The following is a 21912-nucleotide window of genomic DNA, read 5'->3' as shown; positions in this document are numbered from 1 at the left end:
CTATTCCATGGGATCTCAGTACTGTGCAGAGTAAACTCTATTCCATGGGATCTCAGTACTGTGCAGAGTACACTCTATTCCATGGGATCTCAGTACTGTGCAGAGTACACTCTCTTCCATGGGATCTCAGTACTGTGCAGAGTACACTCTATTCAATGGGAGCTCAGTACTGTGCAGAGTACACTCTATTCCATGGGATCTCAGTACTGTGCAGAGTACACTCTATTCCATGGGATCTCAGTACTGTGCAGAGTACACTCTATTCCATGGGATCCCAGTACTGTGCAGAGTACACTCTCTTCCATGGGATCTCAGTACTGTGCAGAGTACACTCTCTTCAGTGGTAGCTCAGTACTGTGCAGAGTACACTCTATTCCATGGGAGCTCAGTACCGTGCAGAGAACACTCTATTCCATGGGATCTCAGTACTGTGCAGAGTACACTCTTTTCCATGGGATCTCAGTACTGTGCAGAGTACACTCTCTTCAGTGGTAGCTCAGTACTGTGCAGAGTACACTCTATTCCATGGGATCTCAGTACAGTGCAGAGTACACTCTATTCCATGGGGTCTCAGTACTGTGCAGAGTACACTCTCTTCAGTGGTAGCTCAGTACTGTGCAGAGTACACTCTCTTCCATGGGATCTCAGTACTGTGCAGAGTACACTTTATTCCATGGGAGCTCAGTACTGTGCAGAGTACACTCTCTTCCATGGGATCTCAGTACTGTGCAGAGTACACTGTATTCCATTGGAGCTCAGTACTCTGCAGAGTACACTCTATTCCATGGGAGCTCAGTACTGTGCCGAGTACACTCTATTCCATGGGAGCTCAGTACTGTGCCGAGTACACTCTCTTCCATGGAATCTCAGTACTGTGCAGAGTACACTCTATTCCATGGGATCTCAGTACTGTGCAGAGTACACTCTCTTCAGTGGTAGCTCAGTACTGTGCAGAGTACACTCTATTCCATGAGATCTCAGTACTGTGCAGAGTACACTCTATTCCATGGGAGCTCAGTACTGTGCAGAGTACACTCTCTTCCATAGGATCTCAGTACTGTGCAGAGTACACTCTCTTCAGTGGTAGCTCAGTACTGTGCAGAGTATACTCTATTCCATGGGATCTCAGTACTGTGCAGAGTACATTCTATTCCACGGGAGCTCAGTACTGTGCAGAGTACACTCTCTTCCATGGGATCTCAGTACTGTGCAGAGTACACTCTATTCCATGGGATCTCAGTACTGTGCAGAGTACACTCTATTCCATGGGAGCTCAGCACTGTGCAGAGTACACTCTAGTCCATGGGATCTCAGTACTGTGCAGAGTACACTCTATTCCATGGGATCTCAGTACTGTGCAGAATACACTCTCTTCAGTGGTAGCTCAGTACTGTGCAGAGTATACTGTATTCCGTGGGATCTCAGTACTGTACAGAGTACACTCTATTCCATGGAATCTCAGTACTGTGCAGAGTACACTCTCTTCAGTGGTAGCTCAGTACTGTGCAGAGTATACTCTATTCCCTGGGATCTCAGTACTGTGCAGAGTACACTCTATTCCACTGGAGCTCAGTGCTGTGCAGAGTACACTCTCTTCCATGGGATCTCAGTACTGTGCAGAGTACACTCTATTCCATGGGATCTCAGTACTGTGCAGAGTACACTCTATTCCATGGGAGCTCAGTACTGTTCAGAGTACACTCTCTTCCATGGGATCTCTGTACTGTGCATAGTACACTCTATTCCATGGGATCTCAGTACTGTGCAGAGTACACTCTCTTCCCTGGGATCTCAGTACTGTGCAGAGTACACTCTCTTCCATGGGATCTCAGTACTGTGCAGAGTACACTCTCTTCCATGGTAGCTCAGTACTGTGCAGAGTGCACTCTCTTCCACGCGATCTCGGTACTGTGCAGAGTACACTCTATTCCATGGGATCTCAGTACTGTGCAGAGTACACTCTCTTCAGTGGTAGCTCAGTACTGTGCAGAGTACACTCTCTTCCATGGGATCTCAGTACTGTGAAGAGTACACTCTATTCCATGGGAGCTCAGTACTGTGCAGAGTACACTCTCTTCCATGGGATCTCAGTACTGTGCAGAGTACACTCTATTCAATGGGAGCTCAGTACTGTGCAGAGTACACTTTCTTCAGTGGTAGCTCAGTAATGTGCAGAGTACACTCTATTCCATGGGATCTCAGTACTGTGCAGAGTACACTCTCTTCGGTGGTAGCTCAGTACTCTGCAGAGTATACTCTATTCCATGGGATCTCAGTACTGTGCAGAGTACACTCTATTCCATGGGATCTCAGTACTGTGCAGAGTACACTCTCTTCAGTGGTAGCTCAGTACTGTGCAGAGTACACTCTATTCCATGGGATCTCAGTACTGTGCAGAGTACACTCTCTTTAGTGGTAGCTCAGTACTGTGCAGAGTATACTCTATTCGATGGGATCTCAGTACTGTGCAGAGTACACTCTATTCCATGGGATCTCAGTACTGTGCAGAGTACACTCTATTCCATGGGATCTCAGTACTGTGCAGAGTACACTCTCTTCAGTAGTAGCTCAGTACTGTGTAGAGTACACTCTATTCCATGGGATCTCAGTACTGTGCAGAGTACACTCTCTTCAGTGGTAGCTCAGTACTGTGCAGAGGACACTCTCTTCAGAGGTAGCTCAGTACTGTGCAGAGTACACTCTATTCCATGGGATCTCAGTACTGTGCAGAGTACACTATTTTCCATGGGATCTCAGTACTGTGCAGAGTACACTCTCTTCAGTAGTAGCTCAGTACTGTGCAGAGTATACTCTATTCCATGGGATCTCAGTACTGTGCAGAGTACACTCTATTCCATGGGAGCTCAGTACTGTGCAGAGTACACTCTATTCCATGGGATATCAGTACTGTGCAGAGTACACTCTATTCCATGGGATCTCAGTACTGTGCAGAGTACACTCCCTTCAGTGGTAGCTCAGTACTGTGCAGAGTACCCTCTATTCCATGGGATCTCAGTACTGTGCAGAGTACAATCTCTTCCATGGGATCTCAGTACTGTGCAGAGTACACTCTATTCCAAGGGAGCTCAGTACTGTGCAGAGTAAACTCTATTCCATGGGATCTCAGTACTGTGCAGAGTAACCTCTATTCCATGGGATCTCAGTACTGTGCAGAGTACACTCTATTCCATGGGAGCTCAGTACTGTGCAGAGTACACTCTCTTCCATGGGATCTCAGTACTGTGCAGACTACACTCTATTCAATGGGAGCTCAGTACTGTGCAGAGTACACTCTCTTCCATGGGATCTCAGTACTGTGCAGAGTACACTCTATTCCATGGGATCTCAGTACTGTGCAGAGTACACTCTCTTCCATGGGATCTCAGTACTGTGCAGAGTACACTCTATTCAATGGGAGCTCAGTACTGTGCAGAGTACACTCTCTTCCATGGGATCTCAGTACTGTTCAGAGTACACTCTATTCCATGGGATTTCAGTACTGTGCAGAGTACCCTCTATTCCATGGGATCTCAGTACTGTGCAGAGTACACTCTATTCCATGGGATCTCAGTACTGTGCAGAGTACACTCTATTCCATGGGATCTCAGTACTGTGCAGAGTACACTCTCTTCCATGGGATCTCAGTACTGTGCAGAGTACACTCTATTCAATGGGAGCTCAGTACTGTGCAGAGTACACTCTATTCCATGGGATCTCAGTACTGTGCAGAGAACACACTACTCCATGGGATCTCAGTACTGTGCAGAGTACACTCTATTCCATGGGATCTCAGTACTGTGCAGAGTACACTCTATTCCATGGGATCCCAGTACTGTGCAGAGTACACTCTCTTCAGTGGTAGCTCAGTACTGTGCAGAGTACACTCTCTTCAGTGGTAGCTCAGTACTGTGCAGAGTACACTCTATTCCATGGGAGCTCAGTACCGTGCAGAGAACACTCTATTCCATGGGATCTCAGTACTGTGCAGAGTACACTCGTTTCCATGGGATCTCAGTACTGTGCAGAGTACACTCTCTTCAGTGGTAGCTCAGTACTGTGCAGAGTACACTCTATTCCATGGGATCTCAGTACAGTGCAGAGTACACTCTATTCCATGGGGTCTCAGTACTGTGCAGAGTACACTCTCTTCAGTGGTAGCTCAGTACTGTGCAGAGTACACTCTCTTCCATGGGATCTCAGTACTGTGCAGAGTACACTCTATTCCATGGGAGCTCAGTACTGTGCAGAGTACACTCTCTTCCATGGGATCTCAGTACTGTGCAGAGTACACTGTGTTCCATTGGAGCTCAGTACTCTGCAGAGTACACTCTATTCCATGGGAGCTCAGTACTGTGCCGAGTACACTCTATTCCATGGGAGCTCAGTACTGTGCCGAGTACACTCTCTTCCATGGAATCTCAGTACTGTGCAGAGTACACTCTATTCCAAGGGATCTCAGTACTGTGCAGAGTACACTCTCTTCAGTGGTAGCTCAGTACTGTGCAGAGTACACTCTATTCCATGGGATCTCAGTACTGTGCAGAGTACACTCTATTCCATGGGAGCTCAGTACTGTGCAGAGTACACTCTCTTCCATAGGATCTCAGTACTGTGCAGAGTACACTCCCTTCAGTGGTGGCTCAGTACTGTGCAGAGTATACTCTATTCCATGGGATCTCAGTACTGTGCAGAGTACATTCTATTCCACGGGAGCTCAGTACTGTGCAGAGTACACTCTCTTCCATGGGATCTCAGTACTGTGCAGAGTACACTCTATTCTATGGGATCTCAGTACTGTGCAGAGTACACTCTATTCCATGGGAGCTCAGCACTGTGCAGAGTACACTCTAATCCATGGGATCTCAGTACTGTGCAGAGTACACTCTATTCCATGGGATGTCAGTACTGTGCAGAATACACTCTCTTCAGTGGTAGCTCAGTACTGTGCAGAGTATACTGTATTCCGTGGGATCTCAGTACTGTACAGAGTACACTCTATTCCATGGGATCTCAGTACTGTGCAGAGTACACTCCCTTCAGTGGTAGCTCAGTACTGTGCAGAGTACCCTCTATTCCATGGGATCTCAGTACTGTGCAGAGTACAATCTCTTCCATGGGATCTCAGTACTGTGCAGAGTACACTCTATTCCAAGGGAGCTCAGTACTGTGCAGAGTAAACTCTATTCCATGGGATCTCAGTACTGTGCAGAGTACACTCTATTCCATGGGATCTCAGTACTGTGCAGAGTACACTCTATTCCATGGGAGCTCAGTACTGTGCAGAGTACACTCTCTTCCATGGGATCTCAGTACTGTGCAGACTACACTCTATTCAATGGGAGCTCAGTACTGTGCAGAGTACACTCTCTTCCATGGGATCTCAGTACTGTGCAGAGTACACTCTATTCCATGGGATCTCAGTACTGTGCAGAGTACACTCTCTTCCATGGGATCTCAGTACTGTGCAGAGTACACTCTATTCAATGGGAGCTCAGTACTGTGCAGAGTACACTCTCTTCCATGGGATCTCAGTACTGTGCAGAGTACACTCTATTCCATGGGATTTCAGTACTGTGCAGAGTACCCTCTATTCCATGGGATCTCAGTACTGTGCAGAGTAAACTCTATTCCATGGGATCTCAGTACTGTGCAGAGTACACTCTATTCCATGGGATCTCAGTACTGTGCAGAGAACACACTACTCCATGGGATCTCAGTACTGTGCAGAGTACACTCTATTCCATGGGATCTCAGTACTGTGCAGAGTACACTCTATTCCATGGGATCCCAGTACTGTGCAGAGTACACTCTCTTCAGTGGTAGCTCAGTACTGTGCAGAGTACACTCTATTCCATGGGAGCTCAGTACCGTGCAGAGAACACTCTATTCCATGGGATCTCAGTACTGTGCAGAGTACACTCTTTTCCATGGGATCTCAGTACTGTGCAGAGTACACTCTCTTCAGTGGTAGCTCAGTACTGTGCAGAGTACACTCTATTCCATGGGATCTCAGTACAGTGCAGAGCACACTCTATTCCATGGGGTCTCAGTACTGTGCAGAGTACACTCTCTTCAGTGGTAGCTCAGTACTGTGCAGAGTACACTCTCTTCCATGGGATCTCAGTACTGTGCAGAGTGCACTCTATTCCATGGGAGCTCAGTACTGTGCAGAGTACACTCTCTTCCATGGGATCTCAGTACTGTGCAGAGTACACTGTATTCCATTGGAGCTCAGTACTCTGCAGAGTACACTCTATTCCATGGGAGCTCAGTACTGTGCCGAGAACACTCTATTCCATGGGAGCTCAGTACTGTGCCGAGTACACTCTCTTCCATGGAATCTCAGTACTGTGCAGAGTACACTCTATTCCATGGGATCTCAGTACTGTGCAGAGTACACTCTCTTCAGTGGTAGCTCAGTACTGTGCAGAGTACACTCTATTCCATGGGATCTCAGTACTGTGCAGAGTACACTCTATTCCATGGGAGCTCAGTACTGTGCAGAGTACACTCTCTTCCATAGGATCTCAGTACTGTGCAGAGTACACTCTCTTCAGTGGTAGCTCAGTACTGTGCAGAGTATACTCTATTCCATGGGATCTCAGTACTGTGCAGAGTACATTCTATTCCACGGGAGCTCAGTACTGTGCAGAGTACACTCTCTTCCATGGGATCTCAGTACTGTGCAGAGTACACTCTATTCCATGGGATCTCAGTACTGTGCAGAGTACACTCTGTTCCATGGGAGCTCAGCACTGTGCAGAGTACACTCTAGTCCATGGGATCTCAGTACTGTGCAGAGTACACTCTATTCCATGGGATCTCAGTACTGTGCAGAATACACTCTCTTCAGTGGTAGCTCAGTACTGTGCAGAGTATACTGTATTCCATGGGATCTCAGTACTGTACAGAGTACACTCTATTCCATGGAATCTCAGTACTGTGCAGAGTACACTCTCTTCAGTGGTAGCTCAGTACTGTGCAGAGTATACTCTATTCCCTGGGATCTCAGTACTGTGCAGAGTACACTCTATTCCACTGGAGCTCAGTGCTGTGCAGAGTACACTCTCTTCCATGGGATCTCAGTACTGTGCAGAGTACACTCTATTCCATGGGATCTCAGTACTGTGCAGAGTACACTCTATTCCATGGGAGCTCAGCACTGTGCAGAGTACACTCTAGTCCATGGGATCTCAGTACTGTGCAGAGTACACTCTCTTCCATGGGATCTCAGTACTGTGCAGAGTAAACTCTATTCCATGGGATCTCAGTACTGTGCAGAGTACACTCTATTCCATGGGATCTCAGTACTGTGCAGAGTACACTCTATTCCATGGGAGCTCAGTACTGTGCAGAGTACACTCTCTTCCATGGGATCTCAGTACTGTGCAGAGTACACTCTATTCAATGGGAGCTCAGTACTGTGCAGAGTACACTCTCTTCCATGGGATCTCAGTACTGTGCAGAGTACACTCTATTCCATGGGATCTCAGTACTGTGCAGAGTACACTCTCTTCCATGGGATCTCAGTACTGTGCAGAGTACACTCTATTCAATGGGAGCTCAGTACTGTGCAGAGTACACTCTCTTCCATGGGATCTCAGTACTGTTCAGAGTACACTCTATTCCATGGGATTTCAGTACTGTGCAGAGTACCCTCTATTCCATGGGATCTCAGTACTGTGCAGAGTAAACTCTATTCCATGGGATCTCAGTACTGTGCAGAGTACACTCTATTCCATGGGATCTCAGTACTGTGCAGAGTACACTCTCTTCCATGGGATCTCAGTACTGTGCAGAGTACACTCTATTCAATGGGAGCTCAGTACTGTGCAGAGTACACTCTATTCCATGGGATCTCAGTACTGTGCAGAGTACACTCTATTCCATGGGATCTCAGTACTGTGCAGAGTACACTCTATTCCATGGGATCCCAGTACTGTGCAGAGTACACTCTCTTCCATGGGATCTCAGTACTGTGCAGAGTACACTCTCTTCAGTGGTAGCTCAGTACTGTGCAGAGTACACTCTATTCCATGGGAGCTCAGTACCGTGCAGAGAACACTCTATTCCATGGGATCTCAGTACTGTGCAGAGTACACTCTTTTCCATGGGATCTCAGTACTGTGCAGAGTACACTCTCTTCAGTGGTAGCTCAGTACTGTGCAGAGTACACTCTATTCCATGGGATCTCAGTACAGTGCAGAGTACACTCTATTCCATGGGGTCTCAGTACTGTGCAGAGTACACTCTCTTCAGTGGTAGCTCAGTACTGTGCAGAGTACACTCTCTTCCATGGGATCTCAGTACTGTGCAGAGTACACTTTATTCCATGGGAGCTCAGTACTGTGCAGAGTACACTCTCTTCCATGGGATCTCAGTACTGTGCAGAGTACACTGTATTCCATTGGAGCTCAGTACTCTGCAGAGTACACTCTATTCCATGGGAGCTCAGTACTGTGCCGAGTACACTCTATTCCATGGGAGCTCAGTACTGTGCCGAGTACACTCTCTTCCATGGAATCTCAGTACTGTGCAGAGTACACTCTATTCCATGGGATCTCAGTACTGTGCAGAGAACACACTACTCCATGGGATCTCAGTACTGTGCAGAGTACACTCTATTCCATGGGATCTCAGTACTGTGCAGAGTACACTCTATTCCATGGGATCCCAGTACTGTGCAGAGTACACTCTCTTCCATGGGATCTCAGTACTGTGCAGAGCACACTCTATTCCATGGGGTCTCAGTACTGTGCAGAGTACACTCTCTTCAGTGGTAGCTCAGTACTGTGCAGAGTACACTCTCTTCCATGGGATCTCAGTACTGTGCAGAGTGCACTCTATTCCATGGGAGCTCAGTACTGTGCAGAGTACACTCTCTTCCATGGGATCTCAGTACTGTGCAGAGTACACTGTATTCCATTGGAGCTCAGTACTCTGCAGAGTACACTCTATTCCATGGGAGCTCAGTACTGTGCCGAGAACACTCTATTCCATGGGAGCTCAGTACTGTGCCGAGTACACTCTCTTCCATGGAATCTCAGTACTGTGCAGAGTACACTCTATTCCATGGGATCTCAGTACTGTGCAGAGTACACTCTCTTCAGTGGTAGCTCAGTACTGTGCAGAGTACACTCTATTCCATGGGATCTCAGTACTGTGCAGAGTACACTCTATTCCATGGGAGCTCAGTACTGTGCAGAGTACACTCTCTTCCATAGGATCTCAGTACTGTGCAGAGTACACTCTCTTCAGTGGTAGCTCAGTACTGTGCAGAGTATACTCTATTCCATGGGATCTCAGTACTGTGCAGAGTACATTCTATTCCACGGGAGCTCAGTACTGTGCAGAGTACACTCTCTTCCATGGGATCTCAGTACTGTGCAGAGTACACTCTATTCCATGGGATCTCAGTACTGTGCAGAGTACACTCTATTCCATGGGAGCTCAGCACTGTGCAGAGTACACTCTAGTCCATGGGATCTCAGTACTGTGCAGAGTACACTCTATTCCATGGGATCTCAGTACTGTGCAGAATACACTCTCTTCAGTGGTAGCTCAGTACTGTGCAGAGTATACTGTATTCCGTGGGATCTCAGTACTGTACAGAGTACACTCTATTCCATGGAATCTCAGTACTGTGCAGAGTACACTCTCTTCAGTGGTAGCTCAGTACTGTGCAGAGTATACTCTATTCCCTGGGATCTCAGTACTGTGCAGAGTACACTCTATTCCACTGGAGCTCAGTGCTGTGCAGAGTACACTCTCTTCCATGGGATCTCAGTACTGTGCAGAGTACACTCTATTCCATGGGATCTCAGTACTGTGCAGAGTACACTCTATTCCATGGGAGCTCAGCACTGTGCAGAGTACACTCTAGTCCATGGGATCTCAGTACTGTGCAGAGTACACTCTCTTCCATGGGATCTCAGTACTGTGCAGAGTAAACTCTATTCCATGGGATCTCAGTACTGTGCAGAGTACACTCTATTCCATGGGATCTCAGTACTGTGCAGAGTACACTCTATTCCATGGGAGCTCAGTACTGTGCAGAGTACACTCTCTTCCATGGGATCTCAGTACTGTGCAGAGTACACTCTATTCAATGGGAGCTCAGTACTGTGCAGAGTACACTCTCTTCCATGGGATCTCAGTACTGTGCAGAGTACACTCTATTCCATGGGATCTCAGTACTGTGCAGAGTACACTCTCTTCCATGGGATCTCAGTACTGTGCAGAGTACACTCTATTCAATGGGAGCTCAGTACTGTGCAGAGTACACTCTCTTCCATGGGATCTCAGTACTGTTCAGAGTACACTCTATTCCATGGGATTTCAGTACTGTGCAGAGTACCCTCTATTCCATGGGATCTCAGTACTGTGCAGAGTAAACTCTATTCCATGGGATCTCAGTACTGTGCAGAGTACACTCTATTCCATGGGATCTCAGTACTGTGCAGAGTACACTCTCTTCCATGGGATCTCAGTACTGTGCAGAGTACACTCTATTCAATGGGAGCTCAGTACTGTGCAGAGTACACTCTATTCCATGGGATCTCAGTACTGTGCAGAGTACACTCTATTCCATGGGATCTCAGTACTGTGCAGAGTACACTCTATTCCATGGGATCCCAGTACTGTGCAGAGTACACTCTCTTCCATGGGATCTCAGTACTGTGCAGAGTACACTCTCTTCAGTGGTAGCTCAGTACTGTGCAGAGTACACTCTATTCCATGGGAGCTCAGTACCGTGCAGAGAACACTCTATTCCATGGGATCTCAGTACTGTGCAGAGTACACTCTTTTCCATGGGATCTCAGTACTGTGCAGAGTACACTCTCTTCAGTGGTAGCTCAGTACTGTGCAGAGTACACTCTATTCCATGGGATCTCAGTACAGTGCAGAGTACACTCTATTCCATGGGGTCTCAGTACTGTGCAGAGTACACTCTCTTCAGTGGTAGCTCAGTACTGTGCAGAGTACACTCTCTTCCATGGGATCTCAGTACTGTGCAGAGTACACTTTATTCCATGGGAGCTCAGTACTGTGCAGAGTACACTCTCTTCCATGGGATCTCAGTACTGTGCAGAGTACACTGTATTCCATTGGAGCTCAGTACTCTGCAGAGTACACTCTATTCCATGGGAGCTCAGTACTGTGCCGAGTACACTCTATTCCATGGGAGCTCAGTACTGTGCCGAGTACACTCTCTTCCATGGAATCTCAGTACTGTGCAGAGTACACTCTATTCCATGGGATCTCAGTACTGTGCAGAGTACACTCTCTTCAGTGGTAGCTCAGTACTGTGCAGAGTACACTCTATTCCATGAGATCTCAGTACTGTGCAGAGTACACTCTATTCCATGGGAGCTCAGTACTGTGCAGAGTACACTCTCTTCCATAGGATCTCAGTACTGTGCAGAGTACACTCTCTTCAGTGGTAGCTCAGTACTGTGCAGAGTATACTCTATTCCATGGGATCTCAGTACTGTGCAGAGTACATTCTATTCCACGGGAGCTCAGTACTGTGCAGAGTACACTCTCTTCCATGGGATCTCAGTACTGTGCAGAGTACACTCTATTCCATGGGATCTCAGTACTGTGCAGAGTACACTCTATTCCATGGGAGCTCAGCACTGTGCAGAGTACACTCTAGTCCATGGGATCTCAGTACTGTGCAGAGTACACTCTATTCCATGGGATCTCAGTACTGTGCAGAATACACTCTCTTCAGTGGTAGCTCAGTACTGTGCAGAGTATACTGTATTCCGTGGGATCTCAGTACTGTACAGAGTACACTCTATTCCATGGAATCTCAGTACTGTGCAGAGTACACTCTCTTCAGTGGTAGCTCAGTACTGTGCAGAGTATACTCTATTCCCTGGGATCTCAGTACTGTGCAGAGTACACTCTATTCCACTGGAGCTCAGTGCTGTGCAGAGTACACTCTCTTCCATGGGATCTCAGTACTGTGCAGAGTACACTCTATTCCATGGGATCTCAGTACTGTGCAGAGTACACTCTATTCCATGGGAGCTCAGTACTGTTCAGAGTACACTCTCTTCCATGGGATCTCTGTACTGTGCATAGTACACTCTATTCCATGGGATCTCAGTACTGTGCAGAGTACACTCTCTTCCCTGGGATCTCAGTACTGTGCAGAGTACACTCTCTTCCATGGGATCTCAGTACTGTGCAGAGTACACTCTCTTCCATGGTAGCTCAGTACTGTGCAGAGTGCACTCTCTTCCACGCGATCTCGGTACTGTGCAGAGTACACTCTATTCCATGGGATCTCAGTACTGTGCAGAGTACACTCTCTTCAGTGGTAGCTCAGTACTGTGCAGAGTACACTCTCTTCCATGGGATCTCAGTACTGTGAAGAGTACACTCTATTCCATGGGAGCTCAGTACTGTGCAGAGTACACTCTCTTCCATGGGATCTCAGTACTGTGCAGAGTACACTCTATTCAATGGGAGCTCAGTACTGTGCAGAGTACACTTTCTTCAGTGGTAGCTCAGTAATGTACAGAGTACACTCTATTCCATGGGATCTCAGTACTGTGCAGAGTACACTCTCTTCGGTGGTAGCTCAGTACTCTGCAGAGTATACTCTATTCCATGGGATCTCAGTACTGTGCAGAGTACACTCTATTCCATGGGATCTCAGTACTGTGCAGAGTACACTCTCTTCAGTGGTAGCTCAGTACTGTGCAGAGTACACTCTATTCCATGGGATCTCAGTACTGTGCAGAGTACACTCTCTTTAGTGGTAGCTCAGTACTGTGCAGAGTATACTCTATTCGATGGGATCTCAGTACTGTGCAGAGTACACTCTATTCCATGGGATCTCAGTACTGTGCAGAGTACACTCTATTCCATGGGATCTCAGTACTGTGCAGAGTACACTCTCTTCAGTAGTAGCTCAGTACTGTGTAGAGTACACTCTATTCCATGGGATCTCAGTACTGTGCAGAGTACACTCTCTTCAGTGGTAGCTCAGTACTGTGCAGAGGACACTCTCTTCAGAGGTAGCTCAGTACTGTGCAGAGTACACTCTATTCCATGGGATCTCAGTACTGTGCAGAGTACACTATTTTCCATGGGATCTCAGTACTGTGCAGAGTACACTCTCTTCAGTAGTAGCTCAGTACTGTGCAGAGTATACTCTATTCCATGGGATCTCAGTACTGTGCAGAGTACACTCTATTCCATGGGAGCTCAGTACTGTGCAGAGTACACTCTATTCCATGGGATATCAGTACTGTGCAGAGTACACTCTATTCCATGGGATCTCAGTACTGTGCAGAGTACACTCCCTTCAGTGGTAGCTCAGTACTGTGCAGAGTACCCTCTATTCCATGGGATCTCAGTACTGTGCAGAGTACAATCTCTTCCATGGGATCTCAGTACTGTGCAGAGTACACTCTATTCCAAGGGAGCTCAGTACTGTGCAGAGTAAACTCTATTCCATGGGATCTCAGTACTGTGCAGAGTAACCTCTATTCCATGGGATCTCAGTACTGTGCAGAGTACACTCTATTCCATGGGAGCTCAGTACTGTGCAGAGTACACTCTCTTCCATGGGATCTCAGTACTGTGCAGACTACACTCTATTCAATGGGAGCTCAGTACTGTGCAGAGTACACTCTCTTCCATGGGATCTCAGTACTGTGCAGAGTACACTCTATTCCATGGGATCTCAGTACTGTGCAGAGTACACTCTCTTCCATGGGATCTCAGTACTGTGCAGAGTACACTCTATTCAATGGGAGCTCAGTACTGTGCAGAGTACACTCTCTTCCATGGGATCTCAGTACTGTTCAGAGTACACTCTATTCCATGGGATTTCAGTACTGTGCAGAGTACCCTCTATTCCATGGGATCTCAGTACTGTGCAGAGTACACTCTATTCCATGGGATCTCAGTACTGTGCAGAGTACACTCTATTCCATGGGATCTCAGTACTGTGCAGAGTACACTCTCTTCCATGGGATCTCAGTACTGTGCAGAGTACACTCTATTCAATGGGAGCTCAGTACTGTGCAGAGTACACTCTATTCCATGGGATCTCAGTACTGTGCAGAGAACACACTACTCCATGGGATCTCAGTACTGTGCAGAGTACACTCTATTCCATGGGATCTCAGTACTGTGCAGAGTACACTCTATTCCATGGGATCCCAGTACTGTGCAGAGTACACTCTCTTCAGTGGTAGCTCAGTACTGTGCAGAGTACACTCTCTTCAGTGGTAGCTCAGTACTGTGCAGAGTACACTCTATTCCATGGGAGCTCAGTACCGTGCAGAGAACACTCTATTCCATGGGATCTCAGTACTGTGCAGAGTACACTCGTTTCCATGGGATCTCAGTACTGTGCAGAGTACACTCTCTTCAGTGGTAGCTCAGTACTGTGCAGAGTACACTCTATTCCATGGGATCTCAGTACAGTGCAGAGTACACTCTATTCCATGGGGTCTCAGTACTGTGCAGAGTACACTCTCTTCAGTGGTAGCTCAGTACTGTGCAGAGTACACTCTCTTCCATGGGATCTCAGTACTGTGCAGAGTACACTCTATTCCATGGGAGCTCAGTACTGTGCAGAGTACACTCTCTTCCATGGGATCTCAGTACTGTGCAGAGTACACTGTGTTCCATTGGAGCTCAGTACTCTGCAGAGTACACTCTATTCCATGGGAGCTCAGTACTGTGCCGAGTACACTCTATTCCATGGGAGCTCAGTACTGTGCCGAGTACACTCTCTTCCATGGAATCTCAGTACTGTGCAGAGTACACTCTATTCCAAGGGATCTCAGTACTGTGCAGAGTACACTCTCTTCAGTGGTAGCTCAGTACTGTGCAGAGTACACTCTATTCCATGGGATCTCAGTACTGTGCAGAGTACACTCTATTCCATGGGAGCTCAGTACTGTGCAGAGTACACTCTCTTCCATAGGATCTCAGTACTGTGCAGAGTACACTCCCTTCAGTGGTGGCTCAGTACTGTGCAGAGTATACTCTATTCCATGGGATCTCAGTACTGTGCAGAGTACATTCTATTCCACGGGAGCTCAGTACTGTGCAGAGTACACTCTCTTCCATGGGATCTCAGTACTGTGCAGAGTACACTCTATTCTATGGGATCTCAGTACTGTGCAGAGTACACTCTATTCCATGGGAGCTCAGCACTGTGCAGAGTACACTCTAATCCATGGGATCTCAGTACTGTGCAGAGTACACTCTATTCCATGGGATGTCAGTACTGTGCAGAATACACTCTCTTCAGTGGTAGCTCAGTACTGTGCAGAGTATACTGTATTCCGTGGGATCTCAGTACTGTACAGAGTACACTCTATTCCATGGAATCTCAGTACTGTGCAGAGTACACTCACTTCAGTGGTAGCTCAGTAATGTGCAGAGTATACTCTATTCCCTGGGATCTCAGTACTGTGCAGAGTACACTCTATTCCACTGGAGCTCAGTGCTGTGCAGAGTGTACTCTCTTCCATGGGATCTCAGTACTGTGCAGAGTACACTCTATTCCATGGGATCTCAGTACTGTGCAGAGTACACTCTATTCCATGGGAGATCAGTACTGTTCAGAGTACACTCTCTTCCATGGGATCTCTGTACTGTGCATAGTACACTCTATTCCATGGGATCTCAGTACTGTGCAGAGTACACTCTCTTCCCTGGGATCTCAGTACTGTGCAGAGTACACTCTCTTCCATGGGATCTCAGTACTGTGCAGAGTACACTCTCTTCCATGGTAGCTCAGTACTGTGCAGAGTGCACTCTCTTCCACGCGATCTCGGTACTGTGCAGAGTATACTCTATTCCATGGGATCTCAGTACTGTGCAGAGTACACTCTCTTCAGTGGTAGCTCAGTACTGTGCAGAGTACACTCTCTTCCATGGGATCTCAGTACTGTGAAGAGTACACTCTATTCCATGGGAGCTCAGTACTGTGCAGAGTACACTCTCTTCCATGGGATCTCAGTACTGTGCAGAGTACACTCTATTCCCTGGGAGCTCAGTACTCTGCAGAGTACACCCTATTCCATGTGAGCTCAGTACTGTGCAGAGTACACTCTCTTCCATGGAATCTCAGTACTGTGCAGAGTACACTCTATTCCATGGGAGCTCAGTACACTGCAGAGTACACTCTTTTCCATGGGATCTCAGTACTGTGCAGAGTACACTCTATTCCATGGGAGCTCAGTACTGTGCACAGTACACTCTAGTCCATGGGATCTCAGTACTGTGTAGAGTACACTCTATTCTATGGGAGCTCAGTACTGTGCAGAGTACACTCTCTTCAGTGGTAGCTCAGTACTGTGCAAAGTACACTCTGCTCAGTACTGTGCAGAATAAACTCTATTCCATGGGATCTCAGTACTGTGCAGAGTACACTCTATTCCATGGGATCTCAGTACTGTGCAGAGTACACTCGATTCCATGGGAGCTCAGTACTGTGCACAGTACACTCTATTCCATGGGATATCAGTACTGTGCAGAGTACACTCTATTCCATGGGATCTCAGTACTGTGCAGAGTACACTCTCTTCAGTGGTAGCTCAGTACTGTGCAGAGTACACTCTATTCCCTGGGATCTCAGTACTGTGCAGAGTACACTCTATTCCATGGGCGCTCAGTACTGTGCAGAGTACACTCTCTTCCATGGGATCTCAGTACTGTGCAGAGTACACTCTATTCAATGGGTGCTCAGTACTGTGCAGAGTACACTCTCTTCCATGGGATCTCAGTACTGTGCAGAGTACACTCTCTTCCATGGGAGCTCAGTACTGTGCACAGTACACTCTAGTCCATGGGATCTCAGTACTGTGCAGAGTACACTCTATTCCATGGGAGCTCAGTACTGTGCAGAGTACACTCTCTTCAGTGGTAGCTCAGTAATGTGCAGAGTATACTCTATTCCATGGGATCTCAGTACTGTGCAGAGTACACTCTATTCCATGGGATCTCAATGCTGTGCAGAGTACACTCTATTCCATAGGATCGCAGTACTGTGCAGAGTACACTCTATTCCATGGGATCTCAGTACTGTGCAGAGTACACTCTCTTCCATGGGAGCTCAGTACTGTGCAAAGTACACTGTCTTCCATGGGATCTCAGTACTGTGCAGAGTACACTCTATTCCATGGGATCTCAGTAGTGTGCAGAGTACACTCTATTCCATGGGCGCTCAGTACTGTGCAGAGTACACTCTCTTCCATGGGATCTCAGTACTGTGCAGAGTACACTCTATTCAATGGGAGCTCAGTACTGTGCAGAGTACACTCTCTTCCATGGGATCTCAGTACTGTGCAGAGCACACTCTATTCCATGGGAGCTCAGTACTGTGCAGAGTACACTCTCTTCCAAGGGATCTCAGTACTGTGCAGAGTACACTCTATTCCATGGGAGCTCAGTACTGTGCAGAGTACACTCTCTTCAGTGGTAGCTCAGTACTGTGCAGAGTATACTCTATTCCATGGGATCTCAGTACTGTGCAGAGTACACTCTATTCCATGGGATCTCAGTACTGTGCAGAGTACACTCTATTCCATGGGAGCTCAGTACTGTGCACAGTACACTCTAGTCCATGGGATCTCAGTACTGTGTAGAGTACACTCTATTCCATGGGAGCTCAGTACTGTGCAGAGTACACTCTCTTCAGTGGTAGCTCAGTACTGTGCAAGGTACACTCTATTCCATGGGAGCTCAGTACTGTGCAGAGTAAACTCTATTCCATGGGATCTCAGTACTGTGCAAAGTACACTCGATTCCATTGGAGCTCAGTACTGTGCAGAGTACACTCTATTCCATGGGATCTCAGTACTGTGCAGAGTACACTCGATTCCATGGGAGCTCAGTACTGTGCACAGTACACTCTATTCCATGGGATATCAGTACTGTGCAGAGTACACTCTATTCCATGGGATCTCAGTACTGTGCAGAGTACACTCTCTTCAGTGGTAGCTCAGTACTGTGCAGAGTACACTCTATTCCCTGGGATCTCAGTACTGTGCAGAGTACACTCTATTCCATGGGCGCTCAGTACTGTGCAGAGTACACTCTCTTCCATGGGATCTCAGTACTGTGCAGAGTACACTCTATTCAATGGGAGCTCAGTACTGTGCAGAGTACACTCTCTTCCATGGGATCTCAGTACTGTGCAGAGTACACTCTATTCCATGGGAGCTCAGTACTGTGCAGAGTACACTCTCTTCAGTGGTAGCTCAGTACTGTGCAGAGTATACTCTATTCCATGGGATCTCAGTACTGTGCAGAGTACACTCTATTCCATGGGATCTCAATGCTGTGCAGAGTACACTCTATTCCATAGGATCGCAGTACTGTGCAGAGTACACTCTATTCCATGGGATCTCAGTACTGTGCAGAGTACACTCTCTTCCATGGGAGCTCAGTACTGTGCAAAGTACACTGTCTTCCATGGGATCTCAGTACTGTGCAGAGTACACTCTATTCCATGGGATCTCAGTACTGTGCAGAGTACACTCTATTCCATGGGCGCTCAGTACTGTGCAGAGTACACTCTCTTCCATGGGATCTCAGTACTGTGCAGAGTACACTCTATTCAATGGGAGCTCAGTACTGTGCAGAGTACACTCTCTTCCATGGGATCTCAGTACTGTGCAGAGCACACTCTATTCCATGGGAGCTCAGTACTGTGCAGAGTACACTCTCTTCCAAGGGATCTCAGTACTGTGCAGAGTACACTCTATTCCATGGGAGCTCAGTACTGTGCAGAGTACACTCTCTTCAGTGGTAGCTCAGTACTGTGCAGAGTATACTCTATTCCATGGGATCTCAGTACTGTGCAGAGTACACTCTATTCCATGGTATCTCAGTACTGTGCAGAGTACACTCTATTCCATGGGAGCTCAGTACTGTGCACAGTACACTCTAGTCCATGGGATCTCAGTACTGTGTAGAGTACACTCTATTCCATGGGAGCTCAGTACTGTGCAGAGTACACTCTCTTCAGTGGTAGCTCAGTACTGTGCAAAGTACACTCTATTCCATGGGAGCTCAGTACTGTGCAGAGTAAACTCTATTCCATGGGATCTCAGTACTGTGCAAAGTACACTCGATTCCATGGGAGCTCAGTACTGTGCACAGTACACTCTATTCCATGGGATATCAGTACTGTGCAGAGTACACTCTATTCCATGGGATCTCAGTACTGTGCAGAGTACACTCTTTTCAGTGGTAGCTCAGTACTGTGCAGAGTACACTCTATTCCATGGGATCTCAGTACTGTGCAGAGTAAACTCTATTCCATGGGATCTCAGTACTGTGCAGAGTACACTCTATTCCATGGGATCTCAGTACTGTGCAGAGTACACTCTATTCCATGGGCGCTCAGTACTGTGCAGAGTACACTCTCTTCCATGGGATCTCAGTACTGTGCAGAGTACACTCTATTCAATGGGAGCTCAGTACTGTGCAGAGTACACTCTCTTCCATGGGATCTCAGTACTGTGCAGAGTACACTCTATTCCATGGGAGCTCAGTACTGTGCACAGTACACTCTAGTCCATGGGATCTCAGTACTATGCAGAGTACACTCTATTCCATGGGAGCTCAGTACTGTGCAGAGTACACTCTCTTCAGTGGTAGCTCAGTACTGTGCAGAGTATACTCTATTCCATGGGATCTCAGTACTGTGCAGAGTACACTGTCTTCTATGGGATCTCAGTACTGTGCAGAGTACACTCTATTCCATGGGATCTCAGTACTGTGCAGAGTACACTCTCTTCAGTGGTAGCTCAGTACTGTGCAAAGTACACTCTCTTCCATGGGATCTCAGTACTGTGCAGATTACACTCTATTCCATGGGAGCTCAGTACTGTGCAGAGTACACTCTCTTCCATGGGATCTCAGTACTGTGCAGAGTACACTCTATTCCATGGGAGCTCAGTACTCTGCAGAGTACACTCTATTCCATGTGAGCCAAGTACTCTGCAGAGTACACTCTATTCCATGGGAGCTCAGTACTGTGCAGAGTACACTCTCTTCCATGGAATCTCAGTACTGTGCAGAGTACACTCTATTCCATGGGATCTCAGTACTGTGCAGAATACACTCTCTTCAGTGGTAGCTCAGTACTGTGCAGAGTACACTCTATTCCATGGGATCTCAGTACTGTGCAGAGTACACTCTATTCCATGGGAGCTCAGTACTGTGCAGAGTACACTCTATTCCATGGGATCTCAGTACTGTGCAGAGTACACTCTATTCCATGGGAGCTCTGTCCTGTGCAGAGTACACTCTCTTCCATGGGATCTCAGTACTGTGCAGAGTACACTCTATTCCATGGGATCTCAGTACTGTGCAGAGTACACTCTATTCCATGGGATCTCAGTACTGTGCAGAGTACACTCTCTTCCCTGGGATCTCAGTACTGTGCAGAGTACACTCTCTTCCATGGGATCTCAGTACTGTGCAGAGTACACTCTCTTCCATGGTAGCTCAGTACTGTACAGAGTACACTCTCTTCCATGGGATCTCGGTACTGTGCAGAGTACACTCTATTCCATGGGATCTCAGTACTGTGCAGAGTACACTCTCTTCAGTGGGAGCTCAGTACTGTGCAGAGTACACTATCTTCCATGGGATCTCAGTACTGTGCAGAGTACACTATTCCATGGGATCTCAGTACTGTGCAGAGTACACTCTATTCCATGGGATCTCAGTACTGTGCAGAGTACACTCTCTTCCATGGGATCTCAGTACTGTGCAGAGTACACTCTCTTCAGTGGGAGCTCAGTACTGTGCAAAGTACACTCTCTTCCATGGGATCTCAGTACTGTGCAGAGTACGCTCTCTTCTATGGGATCTCAGTACTGTGCAGAGTACACTCTATTCCATGGGATCTCAGTACTGTGCAGAGTACACTCTCTTCAGTGGTAGCTCAGTACTGTGCAAAGTACACTCTCTTCCATGGGATCTCAGTACTGTGCAAAGTACACTCTATTCCATGGGAGCTCAGTACTGTGCAGAGTACACTCTCTTCCATGGGATCTCAGTACTGTGCAGAGTACACTCTATTCCATGGGAGCTCAGTACTCTGCAGAGTACACTCTATTCCATGGGAGCTCAGTACTGTGCAGAGTACACTCTATTCCATGGGAGCTCAGTACTCTGCAGAGTACACTCTATTCCATGGGATCTCAGTACTGTGCAGAGTACACTCTCTTCCATGGGATCTCAGTACTGTGCAGAGTACACTCTCTTCAGTGGTAGCTCAGTACTGTGCAGAGTACACTCTATTCCATGGGATCTCAGTACTGTGCAGAGTATACTCTATTCCATGGGATCTCAGTACTGTGCAGAGTACACTCTATTCCATGGGATCTCAGTACTGTGCAGAGTACACTCTCTTCTATGGGATCTCAGTACTGTGCAGAGTACACTCTATTCCATGGGATCTCAGTACTGTGCAGAGTACACTCTCTTCAGTGGTAGCTCAGTACTGTGCAAAGTACACTCTCTTCCATGGGATCTCAGTACTGTGCAGAGTACACTCTATTCCATGGGAGCTCAGTACTGTGCAGAGTACACTCTCTTCCATGGGATCTCAGTACTGTGCAGAGTACACTCTATTCCATGGGAGCTCAGTACTCTGCAGAGTACACTCTATTCCATGGGAGCTCAGTACTGTGCAGAGTACACTCTCTTCCATGGAATCTCAGTACTGTGTAGAGTACACTCTATTCCATGGGATCTCAGTACTGTGCAGAATACACTCTCTTCAGTGGTAGCTCAGTACTGTGCAGAGTACACTCTATTCCATGGGATCTCAGTACTGTGCAGAGTACACTCTATTCCATGGGAGCTCAGTACTGTGCAGAGTACACTCTATTCCATGGGATCTCAGTA

Source organism: Ambystoma mexicanum, chromosome 4q (genome assembly GCF_040938575.1).
Source record: "Ambystoma mexicanum isolate Mex_15411 chromosome 4q, UKY_AmexF1_1, whole genome shotgun sequence".
Taxonomy (NCBI): domain Eukaryota; kingdom Metazoa; phylum Chordata; class Amphibia; order Caudata; family Ambystomatidae; genus Ambystoma; species Ambystoma mexicanum.
Note: the sequence above shows the minus strand (reverse complement) of the source record.